The sequence below is a fragment of the Ovis canadensis genome, chromosome 3 (genome assembly GCF_042477335.2).
Source record: "Ovis canadensis isolate MfBH-ARS-UI-01 breed Bighorn chromosome 3, ARS-UI_OviCan_v2, whole genome shotgun sequence".
Classification (NCBI taxonomy): domain Eukaryota; kingdom Metazoa; phylum Chordata; class Mammalia; order Artiodactyla; family Bovidae; genus Ovis; species Ovis canadensis.
This window is the reverse complement of record NC_091247.1, coordinates 203318983-203336835: the sequence shown is the minus strand read 5'-3', so window position 1 is coordinate 203336835 and position 17853 is coordinate 203318983. Positions and strand designations below refer to the sequence as shown.

General features: G+C 38.7%; 1 protein-coding gene across 1 annotated transcript in view; it reads left to right on the top strand.

Moving 5' to 3' along the window:
* Positions 1-2099: 2099 nt before the first annotated feature.
* Positions 2100-17853, top strand: part of PIK3C2G (phosphatidylinositol-4-phosphate 3-kinase catalytic subunit type 2 gamma) — a 651998-nt gene continuing 636244 nt past the window's right edge. The window contains exon 1 of the mRNA XM_069585610.1: positions 2100-2292. The gene's annotated coding sequence lies outside the window, so the exon portion shown is untranslated. The remainder of the gene's footprint in view (positions 2293-17853) is intronic.

Genomic DNA, 17853 nt, shown 5'->3' with positions numbered 1-17853 from the left:
TGCCATCCAACCATCTCATCCTCTGTCATCCCTTTCTCCTTCTGCCTTCAAACTTTCCTAGCATCAGGGTCTTTTCCAGTGAGTCAGTTCTTTACATCAGGTTGCCAAAGGATTGGAGTTTCAGCTTCAACATCAATCCTTGAATTGAATATTCAGGACTGATTTCTTTTAGGATTGACTGGTTTGATCTTGTTGCAGTCCAAGGGACTCTCAAGAGTCTTCTTCAATACCACAGTTCAAAATCATCAATTCTTGGGTGCTCAGCTTTCTTTATAGTCCAACTCTCACATCGATACATACTGAGGAAACCATAGCTTTGACTAGATGGACTTTGTTGGCCATCTAATGAATCTTCTTTTCAATATGCTGTCTAGGTTGGTCATAGCTTTTCTTCCAAGGAGCAAGTATCTTAATCTCATGGCTGCAGTCACCATCTGCAGTGATTTTGAAGCCCCCCAAAACAAAGTCTCCCACTGTTTACGTTGTTTCCCCATCTATCTGCCTTGAAGTGATGGGACCAGATGCCATGATCTTAGTTTTCTAAATGTTGTGTTTTAAGCCAACTTTTTCACTCTCCTCTTTCACTTTCATCAAGAGTTTCTTTGGTTTTTCTTTGCTTTCTGCCATAAGGGTGGTATCATCTGAATATCTGAGGTTGTTGATATTTCTCCTGGCAATCTTGATTCAAGCCTGTGCTCCATCCAGCCCAGCGTTTCGTATGATGTACTCCATATGTAAGTTAAATAAGCAGAGTGACAATATACAGCCTTGACATACTCCTTTCCCAATTTGGAAGCAGTCTGTGTTTTCAGACTGATAGAACAAGATGGTGGCATAGAAGGACATGCACTCATCTTCTCCTGTGAGAACTCCAAAGTATCAGACCACATACAGCCTCTTAACCAAAGCAACCATGTATTGCCATTGGCCCAGATTTTTGCCTATTTATGCTGTTGTTGTTGTTCAGTTGCTAAGTCACATCCAACTCTTTGTGACTACATGCACTGCAGCATGCCAGGTTCCTCTGTCCTCCTAAAGTTCACTCAAATTCCTGTCTATTGAGTCAGTTATGCTATCTAACTATCTCATCCTCTGGTGCCCCCTTCTCGTTTCTTTTCCACTCATGTATCCTAATTTGAACAATAAATTGTAAAATCACTGTAACTTAATACTATTTCCTATTTTTTACTGCAAATAGTAAAGAACCTTTGGATGATACTAAAAAGTACTAATAAGGTCAGATAAACCATTTAGAAAAGCTATTCTCACACCTGGTTGGAAGATGACATTCACAGAAGTAAAACTGAGGGCAGGAAAATTAATAAGGAGACCCTGAAACAATCCAAATGAGAACAGTAAAGACCTGTGCCTGAGGGGTGAGAATGGTTAATAGGCCTGTAGAGAAGAAATAATTTCTCTAAGTATTCAGGAATCAAATTAATCATTAGTTGAGAAAGGTGGAGAAAAAACAAGGAGAAAACAATTAGACAATTCATGTTACACAGAAGAATAAATGAAAATAAATGAAAGCATTGTTGTTGTTGTTTTAGTTGCCAAGACATGTCTGACTCTTTTGGACCCCCTAGACTGTAGCCTGGCCAGGCTCTGTCCATGGAATTTCCCAGGCAAGAATGCTGGAGTGGGTTGTCATTTCCTTCTCCAGGGGATCGTCCCTAGCCAAGGGTCGAACACTTGTCTCCTGCATCGGCAGGTGGATTCTCTCCCAGTGAGCCACCTTTGAAGCAAATGAAGGCATGGAGATGGGGAAAACTATAGGACATGTTCTCTGATGATGGAACAGCAAAAAAAGATAAAGCATGGAATGTATGTGGAAGTAATTTTAATTCTGGTAGAGTTTCTTGGACACAAATACCCGGCACATTTAATGTTAGCTCTTTGAATTATGAGACTAGAGAGAAGCATAGAATAATCTGGAGGATGTCTGGACCAAACATATGTGGGGTGGTAGGGACTGACTGCCAGGTTCTACAATAATCTCCAGGTATCAGGTGCCCAGTGAGTCAGGTGTCAGAACAAGCAAGTCAGAGCTGGAACCTGGTAAACAACTTATTATTGAGGCTAAAGGTTGAGAACAAGTTAAACAGACTGAGGATACAACAGACTAAAGCACACGTAGGAAGAAGGTCAAGGACTGCCTGCTGGAGCTGGGAACCACAGCTGACACAGTCGTCAAGAAGAGATGACCATCTGCGGATAGAACCAGCAAATACATAGTTGAAAAGCTGCTCCCAATCACAGAAGCTGGAAGAATGACAAGGCAAGAAAGTGGAGGTAAGACAGCATAACGAAGTGTGTACTCAGTGAGGGTAAATTTCACCCCTGAAAGGCAAACTGTCAAATGCTTCTACATAACAGATCTGTCGGTGGATCCACAAGCAACTCCATCTAAGAGCAGTCGATGCAAGGGCAGATGGCTTTGCAAGGGCCATGGCAATTTAATATTTTTAATGTGCAGTGAGAGCAGCTAAAACTACAAAAAATATGAGATGATAAATTATGTGTTGGTAGCTATATGAGATGGACAGAGGAGCCTGGGGGTCACAAGAATCGACAAGACTTAGCTACTAAATCACCACCAGCTGTATGAGAAGGTTTATGCTTTATAAGATATCTGGAGAATTCTGACTCATAATTAGTTTTTATTTTAAAGATGTATATGTACAAAGTTAAAAAGCTCTCTGCAATGTCATGGGACTGAATTTTTTTTCAGGGAGAAAAGTTATGCCAGTAACAATTTCTCTTCTGAAAGAATATTTTAACTTATAGATATTCCCATCAACACCTCTCATATTTAAAAAAAATGGTATTTTGCTCTTCATCAAAAAATAGTCTCTTTAAAATGATATGTTTTATTGAGTGACAGTCACAATGAATATTCAACAGGAAGCAAATCGGATACAAAAAGTTATCGTGACACTAAGAATTTAAAATAACAATTTTCAAAGTGAAGAATCTGTCAGATGCAAGATACTATGTCTAACCTTAGATATCTGATGTTCCATATCTAAGATGTTCCATCACTATTTATTTCTATTTACTTATTTATGTGCCTTAAAAGCTTTGTGAATATTTTCCATCATACTCAGATGAATGCTGGAAAAATGCGACCTATCCTCTTATTGAACAGACACTACATTAAACCAAAACAAAATGCCAAATCACCCTTTGTATGACAATCTGAAGATGATCTGTTTCAGAAATAGCTATCTGTGGTCTATGGTTAGGGAAGATTACAGATGATAAATTGATGTATTAAGGAACAATAAAGACAATAACTGAATATAACCTGTAAAGAATCAATATAATTAGTATTTGCAAAATCAAGTGCTTATTTTTAAATGGGGTTAATAGGACTTAAGCAAATAAAGTAATTATTTGATTCTGAGTTTTTATAAGTAACATAATTAATATCTCATTAAGGCCCCTTGTTAGTTTCACTGGGAAATTATCTCTCCGTTGCATCTGTCTAGGTTGAATACAATTCATTTTATTGTCGCCCATAATTCACCTCTTCTGGTTTTATGAAAGCACATGTAGAGGTTTCACCTCTGGCTTTGGCCTGTGTTACACTCCATCACAAACTCATTTAAACAGTGATATTAATGATTTCAGAAATCACTACAAATGGTTAGCAGCATCATTGTCGTTAATGTCTCACAGGAGACGTGCACACGAGTTTTATCAGCTTGAGGCTGAGGTATTTGATGAAGTAATAACAAACTAGCTCTGAATTGTCTTTCATTACTCTTTATCTCTCCTGGAAAGAATATAATCTTATTCAAATTATAATGGTCTCTGTTATCAATGAGCTTTACTATTTATTTACCTGCATCCACACGTGCAAATCACATGCATTCTGCCTTTTCAACCTACCTGTAATGAAATTTCTTCACTATCGGAATCATGCACCATCACAAATCACAAACTTGTTACTAGTATAATTCGCCTAGCATAAGAAAATCCTAATCATTCTTTTAATATACTATCTTGATTAAAGGAGTAAAATCCAATCATTAGGGTTGAAATACAGTATATGTTGAACAACTTTTAAAATAAGATCACTGTTTCAATTAGAAAGTAGTTCTGTTTGGTTTTTCTCTTAAGCAACATATGATGTTTAATTGTGCTGAGGCTAACTTAGGTTAAGAAGAGAATTGTTTTGTAATTTGGCTGGCATGTGGGAAGATTACCCAACCAGAGATTGACCCCAGGCCTCTGCAGTGAAAGCACATAATGTTAACCACTAGGCCAGCAGGGAACTCCCTTTAAGTAGAGAATTGGTAAAGACTGGTTTTTCCTGTTTGGCACAGATCACTTGGTATCTACTTTTTGTTTCAGTGTAGCTATCTTTATGAAAATATTCTATTTATAAAAGCTGGATAATTTCAAAGAGCTTTCATATTCCATATCAGTCTCTTCCCTTTAGCCAATCTGTAAAGCAGAGAAGTAAGGTATTATTATACATAGTTGACAGAGAAGAATTACAATTCGGAGATGTGCTCTGATGCCATGTAAAGAGAATTGAGGCAAGAGCATCCCCTGGGCTCTTTTCTATTCTTTCTGCCCGGTCTGCTTTTCTCTTTGAGAATAATTCTGTCTTCTTGTGTCTTTTAACATATGCTAACAATGTAAAAAGTTGTTCTTACAATGAAGTTAATGGTGATCTGTAAACTAAACCTTTTTTTACAATTCACTCATACAATAAAGGACTTACTGACTATTCACTCTGTGCCCTATACTGTTCTAGATATGGAGGATAATGCAATGATGATATGGACATGAATTTCTCTCTTCACTCTATTATACTGAAGGTGGTAAATATGTAAATGCTATGAGAAAATATTAAATCATGTAAGGTGAAGAGAGACTGTTAGGGATTGTCTTTAAAGTGAAAAAGTATCATGGTGTAGACCTCAGTGAAAATAGTAATGGACTAGAAGGAAATGAGAGCATAAACCATTGTATAGAAAAAAAATCAGGTATTTGTAATAACAATTTCCAGTGGCTTACCCTTTTCTAAGCAAAGTGTTCTTGACATAGCATTAGATTCAAACTTACCAATAACCTTATGAAGCAGACAGAAAAATTGTGACTATCCTTGTCTTTTAGAGAGAACACATTAAAAGAAGTTGAGTGTCATAAACAAGACCTGCAAATAATTTCCTCCTACCAGGCCTCATTTTACCTTTTTAATTTAATACTCTGAGGGCAATACACCAGCTTCACTGAGGAGTCTTTCGAATCAATGAGTTTTCCTAAATTTAAATGGTGAATATTGTACTAGGTAAAAACATCCACAAAGCTGGAGTCATGTCTGTTTTATTCACTAATAGTTTGAATTTGTGTCCAGATACACTGGAGTTCCTCTTGGTCCTCAAATACACCCCTTAATTGTTTTCTCTTCTGCTTTCTCTGACTGGTAAGTAGTTAAATACTTACCCACATACTCTCTTTCTCTGTCAATCTGACATCAGATCTCTTTTGAATGTTGCTATTTCCTCATTTTTTGCATAGGTGCTCAGTTGTGTTCAACTCTTTGCAATTCCATGGAATATATCCTACCAGGCTCCTCTGTCCATATAAAATTTCCAAACAAGAATACTAGAATGGGTTGCTATTTCCACCTCTAGGGATCTTCCTGACTTGGGAATTGAACCCACATCTCCCATGTCTCCTGCATCGCCAGGCAGATTCTTTACCACTGTGCCACCTGGGAAGCCCATTTTCTCACTTTAAAGGAGTCTTATTATACTTGTGTGTGTTCTTACTCACTCAGTCATGTCCAGCTCTGTGCGACCCCGTGGACTGTAGCCCACCAGGCTCTTCTGCTCATGGAGATTCTCCAGGCAAGAATACTGGAGTGGGTTGTCATACCCTCCTCCAAGGGATCTTCCCAAGGTCTCCTGCATTGCAGATGGATTCTTTACCAGCTGAGCTACCAGAGAAGCCCCTTTTTTATACTTAAATATATGTATTTATTTTTAAATTATTCATAGAATTAATTATTGTTTAGGTATTATTTATTAAATCTAAAAGAGTTCTAAAAATTGCTGTTAATTGTGAAGAGCATGTGTATCTTACAGGCTCTATATTTTAGCTAAATAACAAATTTAGTTTTTAGACCTGAGCTCATTCTAAGAATGAATACCATGTTATGAGAAGCAGCTTTGCACAAATGTAAGTACTGGTGCCTAGAATGATGCAGCACCTGATGTTCTAATTTTGTATATTCAGTCTGTAAAGTAATAGAACATGTGAGATTTAAATTCACTAAGTAGGTATCTTCCTGAATCTAGGATATATAACAAATAAAATACAGAAGAGATGAGTATGAAATTTATTTCATAGAATTTTTTGAGTCTTGGAAGCAAAGAGGATGATGCCAAATAAATGAAAGATCAAATGACAAATAAATAAAAGATCAAATAAAGGAAAGATCAGATGAGAATACTGTTGCCTCCTGCTTCCCACCTGGCCACAAGGAAGCCCATAGGCTTCCTTAAGCTAATGTCCAGAGCAAATATCTTAAGGGACCTCTTCCCTTAGAAGACTGGATGTGACCTCCAAAATAATTAAAGATAAATGGGGATGCCTGGCAGAATATTAGAAGGGTTTAAGGTAGAAAGGAAAATATGTCAAAAGAAAAGGAGAATTCATAGAGCTTGACAAATAGTTAATACAAGTGCAATATTTGGTGAATCTTTTAGAAATTGCTAAAATACATTTTTTTGAAGGATAATACACAAAAAAGGAAATAGTGGATAAATCACTAATGTGCAGTGAAATGAATCATTGTAAAGAGAACACAGCCAGGTAAAGATTTAGAACATTACTGATGCCAGGGAAATGCCCATGAAATCCTGACAAATATAGATACCCTCTCCTTTCCAAAAGAAACATCATAGACTTTTTTGTCTCCTTTTGACTTTTATGTGAATGGAATCTTATACTATGTACTCTGCTTTCACTCAACATTATGAGATTGATCCATGTCATGCCATCATGTGATGACTGTATTGATTAGAACTTTTTAAAAATAGCAATTCATTATTGCAAATATTAGGAAGTAGTATATAAAATATCTTCCCCGGTGGTGCAGACGGTAAAGTGTCTGTCTACAATGCAGGAGACCCGGGTTCGATCCCTGGGTTGGGAATATCCCCTGGAGAAGGAAATGGCAATCCACTCCAGGACTATTGCCTGGAAAATCCCATGGACAGAGGAGCCTGGTAGGCTAAAGTCCACAGGGTCGCAAAGAGTCGGACACGACTGAGCGACTTCACTATTCACTATATAAAATATCCAACACTTTTAGAAAAATTTTAATTTGGGTAAACCAATGACCTTTTTTCTTTATTTCAAATACAGAGCTGATGATTAACCACTAAATGTAAGCCACTGGCTTCCTACGTTAAACTGGACATAGAATAAGAATTAAATATTTTCATCATTGGGATATTATCAAAAGCAAAAGAATTAGTCATAAGCACTTCACACAAAATTATTATACAAATTAAATATAATATCACATGGACATAGGAATTTTCTCATGCACATGAAAGTGAAAGTCCCTCAGTTGTGTTAGACTCTTTGTGACCCCATGGACTATACAGTCCATGGAATTCTCCAGGCCAGAACACTGGAATGGGTAGCTGTCCCCTTCTCCAGGGGATCTTCCCAACCCAGGTATCAAACCGGGCTCTCCAGCATGGCAGGCAGATTCTTTACCAACTGAGTTATCGTAAAAAGTGTAAATACAATGTTGTTGTTCAGTCGCTAAGTCACGTCCAACTCTTTGCAACCCAGTGGACTGCACCATGCCAGGCTCCTCTGTCCCGGTTTGGTCAAATTCACGTCCATTGAGCCAGTGATGCTATCTACCCATCTCATCCTCTGATCCTCTCTCTCCTTTTGCTTTCAGTCTTTCCCAGCATCAGGGTCTTTTCCAGTGAATCAATTCTTCACATCAGATGACCAAAATATTGGAGCTTCAGCTTCAGCATCAGTCCTTCCAATGAATATGCAAGGTTGATTTCCTTTAGGATTGACTGGTTTGATCTTGCTGGTCAATGAAACTTCAAGTGTCTTCTCCAGAACTACAATTTGAAAGCATCAATTCTCTGGTGCTCATGGGAACCCACTCCAGTGCTCTTGCCTGGCAAATTCCATGGACAGAGGAGCCTGGCTGGCTAGAGTCTATGGGGTCACAAAGAATTGGCCAAGAATGAGCAACTGAGCACAGCCTTCTTTATGATCCAACTTTTACATCTACATATCACATCACAAGTACAGTGTAGAAAGAGAGATTTTCCTATATGGTCTATAGAATCCTTTTTTCTCAGCCTTTGAATCATGAGACCTTTTGAGAATTTGGAGGTCACCTACCTTGGAAGATCATTTGCTGAAAAAGTCTCCATGTCTACATATACAGCATTTTACATTTAGTTTCAGGGTGTCAGAAATCACCTGAGGGAATTCACCAAATCTATGATGCTGAGATGAACAACATTAATTCTGAGTCACACTTTTGCAAATGCTTCTTTATAAAACCATAAAAGACTCTTTAGAACAATACTCTTTTTTGTAGAGAGGAAAAATCACAGAGGCTTTTGCCACCTTTTAAAGCATGATGATAAGTAGGCAAAGAGTCTGAGGCCTCTGAGGCAGAACTGGTCTTGCCTTTGAGTCAACTCAGAATTGTCTCCTGTTACTATGTGGGTGTGTGCTCAGTCATGTCCAACTCTTTGTGACCCTATGGACTACACCTGCCCCCCAGGCTCCTCTATCCATGGGATTTCCTAAGCAAGAATACTGGAGTGGGTAGCCATGCCCTCCTCTAGGGGATCTTCCTAAGTCAGGGATCAAACCCACGTCTACCCATGTCTCCTGTACTGCAGGCAGATTCTTTACCTCTGAGCCACAGGGGACAAATTCCTTTGTTTTACTCTTGTCCCCAGATACAATGTATCAGGATTCTCTCAATCTCTTCATCCTTTTCCCTCTGGCTCTCTAATTGATACTCTGGTCCTAATTTTTAATTTTTGCAAAGGTCTTCAGAAATTCCTTTTTTTTTCCTCATTTTATCACTGAATCATTTTGTGAAAACACCATCAGCTGGGGTCCAGTTGGCAGCTACCACAAACTGCTGTAGGCATTTCATGCACAAAAGGTACTTAAAAGGAATTGATTGCTAACAAAATCAATGTTTGGGACTTCTTGAATAATTCCAAAATCAAATCATAGAAATAACCACTAAACTGCCTGTGAAAAAATCAGGAAATAAAAGGAGGACACCACTTTCCCAAATTCTGACTTGAGGATTACAAAACCTTGGCTGGAATCTAGAGGTGAGAGGGCTACTCTGTAATTGTTGGTTTCAGTTCAGTTCAGTTCAGTCACTCAGTCATATCCGACTCTTTCCAACTCCATGAATTGCAGCACGCCAGGCCTCCCTGTCCATCACCAACTCCCAGAGTTCACTCAGACTCACGTCCATCGAGTTAGTGATGCCATCAAGCCATCTCATCCTCTGTCATCCCCTTTTCCTCCTGCCCTCAATCCCTCCCAGCATCAGAGTCTTTTCCAATGAGTCAACTCTGCATGAGGTGGCCAAAGTACTGGAGTTTCATCTTTAGCATCATTCCTTCCAAAGAAATCCCAGGGCTCATCTCCTTCAGAATGGACGGGTTGTATCTCCTTGCAGTCCAAGGCACTCTCAAGAATCTTCTCCAACACCACAGTTCAAAAGCATCAATTCTTTGGCGCTCAGCCTTCTTCACAGTCCAACTCTCACATCCATACACGACCACTGGAAAAACCATAGCCTTGACTAGACGAACCTTTGTAGGCAATGTGATGTCTCTGCTTTTGAATATGCTATGTAGGTTGGTCATAACTTTTCTTCCAAGGAGTGAGCATCTTTTAATTTCATGGCTGCAATCACCATCTGCAGTGATTTTGGAGCCCTCAAAAATAAAGTCTGACACTGTTTCCACTGTTTCCCCATCTATTTAAGGAACACACAAACTTTTGTGATCTAGGAATAAAGAGGCTCCATCCAAAGGGCTGGTTGCAGGCTCTGCTTCTCCAGCCAGATTGGTGCCTGGCCTCTCTTTCCATTTAGGTCAGCTCTGAATTCAAGTCTTACATGAGTGTGCATGATCAGTATAATCCAAATTACATCCAGAACTCTTGCTACAAGATAGTTTTGAAAATGTAGTCTTTAGGTTTTCACCTCTGTACAACGCAGGACAGGACACAGGAAGAGGAATAGGTGCTGATAAAATAATTTACTGTAACTGCCAAGTATACCTAGTAGCATTTAACCCTGGCTTCATGACCGTTAAGATGTGATTATCACAAGAACAACAATGTGGTTATCATAAGAACAGCAATGAAACTCCAAAATAAACTTGCTTTAAAGGCTATTCATGTTTTTTTTCAAGGTTACCTGATTTAAGCATCAGGGCTATTATACAATCTTAAAACCTCACCTACTGAATCCTAGCCAGTGAATAGTAGAGACTACTTATATCTTGCTCTACTGAAATTAATTTTGGGTTAAATTTTGTTTGAAATAAAAAAGCCTGAAATCTTCTAGGACTCACCTTTTTAACAACAACAACAAAATGTGTGTGTGTGCGCGCTCTGCTTTCAGAGGGGTTTTTAACTTCATTAGCATTTTTATAATAGAATTTTATATGCGCATTCCAGATGTCTAGGAAGACAAGATAATAAACACAACATTCTTCTTTTTTTCCTGTATTTAACTTTTTTCCTTACAAGTTAAAAAAAGTATTATAAATGCTACATATATTTTTAAACATTTGCCTCAGTAACACTTTATAAAAAGTGATGTCACATATACATTTCCTGAAAATAGCTGTTTTATTTTTAATCTATAAAAACAAGAGATCAGAATTTTTTTTTTTTAATCATTGTTCGAACTGCCAGGATAGCTGATCTAAGTGTCAGGCTGCTTTTTAACTCTAAAGAAAGGGCACTTGAATGAGATCCTTATCTTGGTAATTCATGCATAATAAAAATAATTCTGGTTATAATCAATATATAGAAAAGCCCTTGTAGTTCAGCATGGTACAGAAGAGGGAAAAATAAGTTAGTAATTGAGACATTCATCATATGTCAAATATAAGGTGTCGAGTACATCCTTACATCTTTCATGCATTAAGATTAAAAGAAAAAGTCTTTGGGGATTTCCCAGGTGGTCCAGTGGCTAAGACTCTTCACTTCAATGCAGGGGGCCCAGGTCTGATCCCTGGTCAGGGGATAAGATCCCATGTGCCACAAATAAGACCCCGCTCAGCCAAATAAATAAATGAATAAAATACTTTAGAAAACTCTTTGGTATGTTACTATAGTAAGGAATATATATAAGCCTTGTTAGTAGGTGATAACATGATTTAATATACAACCTCACTTAACATTGAATTCCACCCAGAAAACAAGGAAAAATGCCCTTTCAAACAGCCCTAAATTAGGCATATATAGGCATTGTTTAAGCAAGATTATAGGCAATATTATATCAAACAAAAAAACATGTAGTGCAATGGAAGCTAAAAGCATCCCAGTCTTCAATTATAAAAAATATCTCTGCATTTCTTACAACTGCAGAAAGGAAAGTGGATCTTCATCTCCACCCCTGCTTCTCCCCACTCTGACTTTCAGTGATAATTACTCCTTTCCAAGCTGGAGCGAGACACCCACAGTAGAAGACCTCTGGCCAGGCAGTCTTGCAGGTGGGTCCCCTGATCCCACCTCTGGCAATTTCTGTCTGGTCTGTCACCCTGAGAACCTTTGATCTTTGTGTGTCTATGTCTTTGTGTGAGTGCAAGAGGGAGTGTCAGAAATCGCTGGGAATAACAATAATTCTTTCCAGTGTCGATATAATTTTTTTCAACCCCTCCCTTCTACTATTAGGAAATATCAGCACCCACCACTGGGGATCCAGGATATAAACCTGGGTTGAAATTCGGGCTCCAGTGCTTGCAAATTCTATCTCCTGGAGCCAATCCCAACATTTGAGGGTATCAGAAAGGCTATCATTAAATACAGAAATCTTATCTTCAAAGCTACTGTAAGAATTACAGAATTGTGTGTGTGTGTTGCTCAGTCGTGTCCGACTCTTTGTAACCCCATTGACCAGCCCACCAGGCCCCAGGCTCCTCTGTCCATGGGATTTTCCAGGCAAGAATACTGGAGTGGGTTGCCATTCCCTTCTCCAGGAGATTTTCCCAACCCAAGGAGAGAACCTGGATCTCTTGCATTGCAGGCAGATTCCTTATTGTCTGAGCCACCAGAGAAGTCCATATATATATACACACGTCAAGTTTTAAGGTCCAGAGACAGGTCTCATGTGAGTCCCCTTCCTCTTCCTTTGGTTCACACAAACCTGCGTTTGTTCTCCCCCTAGTGGCAGACCTTCCCTCGCATTATTTGCATAAATTGCTCACACCAAATACTGTTTTACTTGCAATAAGCCTCCCCAGAGGTCAAAAGATGAGACAATATTATGTCCAAATTAAACATCATGGAAAACAAACAAAATGCGGACCTTCTAGAAATAGGAAAAATACAAATACTAAGTGGAGCGTTTCTTTCAGCCAGAAAAGAAGATAAAGATGATAAGATATAAACAGCATAATTACAGAGAAGCAAGTGCACGTGCTGCCTGCCTAGCCTGGATGTAATTTTTGGTTCTGGTTGTCACAAATTACCAGTTAAGCAGCGTTATATCGTTCATGCTTAATTTACTTCTGGGCTGTTTCAAAGGACCAGCTCTCAGTGTGTGTTTTGTGTTCACACATCTGTTGACACTGCCGCCATTTTAGAGTCAAACTGCAGACGTTGAAGATGGTTAGGAATCCCAGCCCCTGCCTGGAGGAAAGACTGCTTTCTTAGAAGCATGTGTTTCTGCATCCCACAAATCTCTTCTGTAATGTCAAGCATTACAAACTATGTCTGTATGTGTGTGAGTGTTTACTATAGTCCTATTTATTTCTTTAGTGTTATTTCATTGGTCTCCTTTTAAGCATTAAACACAAAGTAACTCCTTTGTTCTTATTGGACACATTGACAAATGTCTAGCCATTCACAGAGGCTTTTCATTTTTATTTTACAGACACCAAAAAACACCTGAATTTTAAAATTTCTAATTGGTACAAATGGCTTACAATTTTCATTTAGTTATGACTTAAGAGTTAAGCTTTGTTAAAGAGAATAAAATCTTACCTGAGTGCATTTTGGAAAGAAAAAGAAACTTTAGCAGCACATTTTATATCTATGTTCAGATATCTCTTAAACACCCTGGAAAATTCATATTGAACTAATGCTTATTAATTGAAGTTTTTTTGAAAAATATTTGTAGAAGATAATTCAGATTGGAATTATAGACTTAGCTATTTGGTGGTGACTTCTTTTCCCATTTTCCTCCTTTTTAACTCTGCTTATCTTCATTTGTTGTCTTTTACAGATAAGAAGCATTCAGGTCAGCCACATCAATAGGTTTTATTACAAAAAAACAAAAAACAAAAAACAGATGCTATCATCTCCTATTCTGTCAGTTTAATTAGAAATATTGGAATGTGCTATATCCCCGTTAAGCTTAAGACTGTGGAAAATAACTTGTTTTCCAAGTTACCCAAATTCTTGCACAGTGACTACTGCCAAAAAAATAAATCATATTTTGAATTTTAATCAGATGAGCATGTGTGTCTGTGTCCTCAGTGGCCCAGTCCTGTCTGACTCTTTGCAACCCCCTGCACTGTTAGCCTGCCAGGATCCTCTGTCCATGGGATTCTTCAGGCAAGAATACTGGAGTGGGCTGCCATGCCCTCCTCCAAGGAATCTTCCTGACCCAGGTATTGAACCTGTGTCTCTTGTGTCTCTTGCATTGGCAGGAAGATTGTTTACCACTGAGCCCCTTAATTGGATGTGAGGAGAAATGAAATTTAGCATCTCTAAAATTTTTAAACAAATATCTAATGTTCCATAGTAAGGTTCAATAATATTTAAGATTGATTTTAATCCTACAGATCATGACACTATTTTAGAGGCATAAGCCCCACAGACAGGAATTTTAACATACTTTGGAAATACTTCCTCCTCAACACCTAGTTCAGGCTATAGCACTGTATGGTGAAGCTCCCATCCTAGACCATGTCTTCTAAATACATTCTTTTTGACCATTATAGAAGAAAGACTAATTTTCCTCCTGAGTCTTTTGGGCCTTCAAAAAAGCCAACCTAAATTAATTTTTATGCCAAAGAGATACCATTTGGGGTGGCAAATTTTTGCTCCCTGTACTTCAAAGTACCAACAGCTAACCAGTAACAATGATGTCATCTAAATGGCGTGCTTAAAGGGGAAGGCATACTTTTCTGTTCTCGAATTTTCGATTTTTTAAATATTTATTTGAAAAAATTCTTCATTTTACTTCTGATTCCAGCTATATTTTGAATTAGTGAAGTTGTTAAATAGAAAGTTTTTGAGTGCTGTCTAGAAAGACAGTTCTATACATGTGTATGTGTGAATGGGCGTCCCGGGTGGCACAGTGGTAAAGAATCTGCCTGCCAATGTAGGAGACACAAGAGTTGCAGGTTCAATCCCCTGGAGGAGGAAATGACAACCTACTCTAGTATCCTAGCCTCAAAAATTCCATGGACAAAAGAGACAGACAGGCTATATAGACCACGGAGTCTCAAAAAGTTGGACATCACTGAGCAATTGAACACACACACATACACACACATACACACACATACACACACATACACACATACACACACATGAATACGCAGAATAACTACTGTACAGGTATTTAGATGTAAGTGCATATTTCAGAATATTTCATTAATATTTTCCCTAGTTAAAGTTAAATGTTACCCAGTGGGAATGTGTTTTTCCCTGTATCAGTATACAATTATGTAAGGCCAGATCCAGGTTGGAAGAGACTAGTATATTCCACTTTAAATAGTTTTCTAATTCTCTAACATAGACACACACACACACACACACACACACATTCAAAAACCAACAAAATCACCATATACAAAATTGGCACAAATAAAACTATATAAAATGTGTTTCTATCCCATAGATAATTATTTCAATACTGTTTCCTAACTTCCCAACAGGAAAATTAGTCTTTCTCATGGAATGTGATATTAAAACTGTGCCCGAGGAGATCATGCCTAGAGAATGCCATATCTGTCTTCTGGTCCCTCATGAATGAAGACATTGTATTAAAATGTCAGAATTGGAAACTGCGACTAGAAACCAAGAATTCATTTCTCTAGCTTCAAATGCTAGTTAGGAAAATTAACTTCAAATTCTTATTAGCTAAACTCTGCAATAAATTTTTTTAATGATTGATATTTACTGTAATTTAACACATTAAATGATGCCAACAGCTACTTAAGACAGGTTCTCTACAATAGTATTTGTTAAATTATTTAGTTTTGGGTTAAAAAAATAGCTTGTGATTTGTTCTGTTGACATATTAAAGACAACTTGACAGAATAGTTGATAATGAGAGTGTGTCCATTGTCAGGGCAACTCTGGAAGAAATACTTTCCCAAATGGTATCTACAGGCTCAAGTAAGACAAGACCCCGATGCTGGAAAAGATGGAAGGCAGGAAGAGAAGGGGACGACAGAGGATGAGATGGTTGGATGGCATCACTGACTCAGTGGACATGGGTTTGAGCAAGCTGCAAGAGTTGGTGATGAACAGGGAAGACTGGCGTGCTGCAGTCCATGGGGTCACAAAAAGTCAGACATGACTGAGCAACAGAACTGAACTGAACTGAAGACAAGAAATTACTATAAATAAAATCACACTGATGGAACATGATAAAGAAGACAGATATAAGTGAAATTCCTCTAAAGTAGGCAACAAGAAGATTTGGAAGTAAGAGAGACTGAAGTTCTAATTGCTGCTTCACTACTTGCAACACAATTTAATGATTCTTTTTTTCTTATCACAAGAGTACTAACTCTGAACTTCAGTGTCTTTACCTATAAAATGGGAGTTACAATACTAAAGCAAGTTTAGTATTTATTATTCAATGCAAGTAGTGTGAGTGAACAAAGATATGAATATATCCAGAGATATATTACAGTTTAATTTTCATGCCTGAGTCTCAGTCACTTTTCTGAAGTGTATGCAACACTTGATGTGTTCCCTTCCCCGGTAAACAAGGGTAAGTTATGTCTGAGTTTGGAATTCAGGAAAGAGAGAAAATCATCATTTTCCTACAAAGATGCTCTTGGGAAGTATCAGAAATACTCCCGATTGAGGTGATGTTATTGAGTCTATTAATTGCATCAATGGTTGGTTACAACAACTGATATCAAGATGCCTGTGTGCATGCTAAGTTGCTTCAGCCATGTCCAACTCTGCAACCCCATGAGACTGGCGGGCTCCTCTGTCTGTGGGATTCTCCAGGCAAGAATACTGGATTGGATTTCCATGCCCTCCTCCAGAGTATCTTCCCTACCCAGGGATAGAACCTATATGTCTTTTGTCTCCTGCATTGGCAGGTGGGTTCTTTAACACTAGTGCCACTTGGGAAGCCCTGATATCCAGATGGGAGTGTGATAATTTGTGGTTACTGTCAAGGTGTTTCTATCCTGCATAGTATCAGAGCATTCTAAATACACAGTTGGCTACTGAAGAACTGTGACTAGAAATAAAAGTATGATGTACTGGGGATACAAGAAAACTTGGAAAGGATAGTTGTGCTGACTTAACAAGATGACAGCAACGGGGCATTGGAAGGTATCCTTGAAGGAGAAAAGTTCTGAGCAGGTGGGTTATTCTTGGTTGCTTCTCCAACATTCATTTCCCCTTTATGTCTCTTCAATAAGGCTCTGAGTTTCCAGAGGGTGGGGGCTTCCCAGGTGGCTCAGTCATAAAGAATCTTCTGACCAATGCAGGAGCCACAGGAGATTCAGGTTCAATCCCTGGATCAGGAAGATGCCCTGGAGTAGAAAATGGCAACCCACTCCAGTATTCTTGCCTGGGAAATCCCATGGACAGAGGAACCCGGTGGTTACAGTACATGAGGTCACAAAAGAGACACAAACTGAAGTGACTAAGCTTCTGGCTAGGCTGAGTCATTTGATGTATGCAAAAAACCCTTAGCTGCAGTGTAGGGGCAAGGATGGGCACTTTAGCCTTAAATGCTTCTTCTATTTCAAACCAGTCAGACTCAGAATTTGTTGTTGAGAAAGGCTTAGCAAATGCCTCTAGGTTATAAGTATGGAAGAAGACATCTTTTATGTCCAAGTTTTTTTCTTCCAGAATTTTCTTTAGTTCTTTTGACCTTCAGTTCAGTTCCGTTCAGTTGTTCAGTCTTGTTTGACTCTTTGCAACCCCATGAATCACAGCACACCAGGCCTCCCTGTTCATCACCAACTCCCGGAGTTCACCCAGACTCACGTCCATCAAGTCCATGATGCCAACCAGCCATCTCATCCTCGGTCGTCCCCTTCTCCGCCTGTCCCCAATCCCTCCCAGCATCAGAGTCTTTTCCAATGAGTCAACTCTTCACATGAGGTGGCCAAAGTACTGGAGTTTCAGCTTTAGCATCATTCCTTCCAAATCCCAGGGCTGATCTCCTTTAGAATGGACTGGTTGGATCTCCTTGCAGTCCAAGGGAATCTCAAGAGTCTTCTCCAACACCACAGTTCAAAAGCATCAATTCTTTTGCACTCAGCCTTCTTCATAGTCCAACTCTCACATCCATACATGACCACAGGAAAAACCATAGCCTTGACTAGACAGACCGTAGTCAGCAAAGTAATGTCTCTG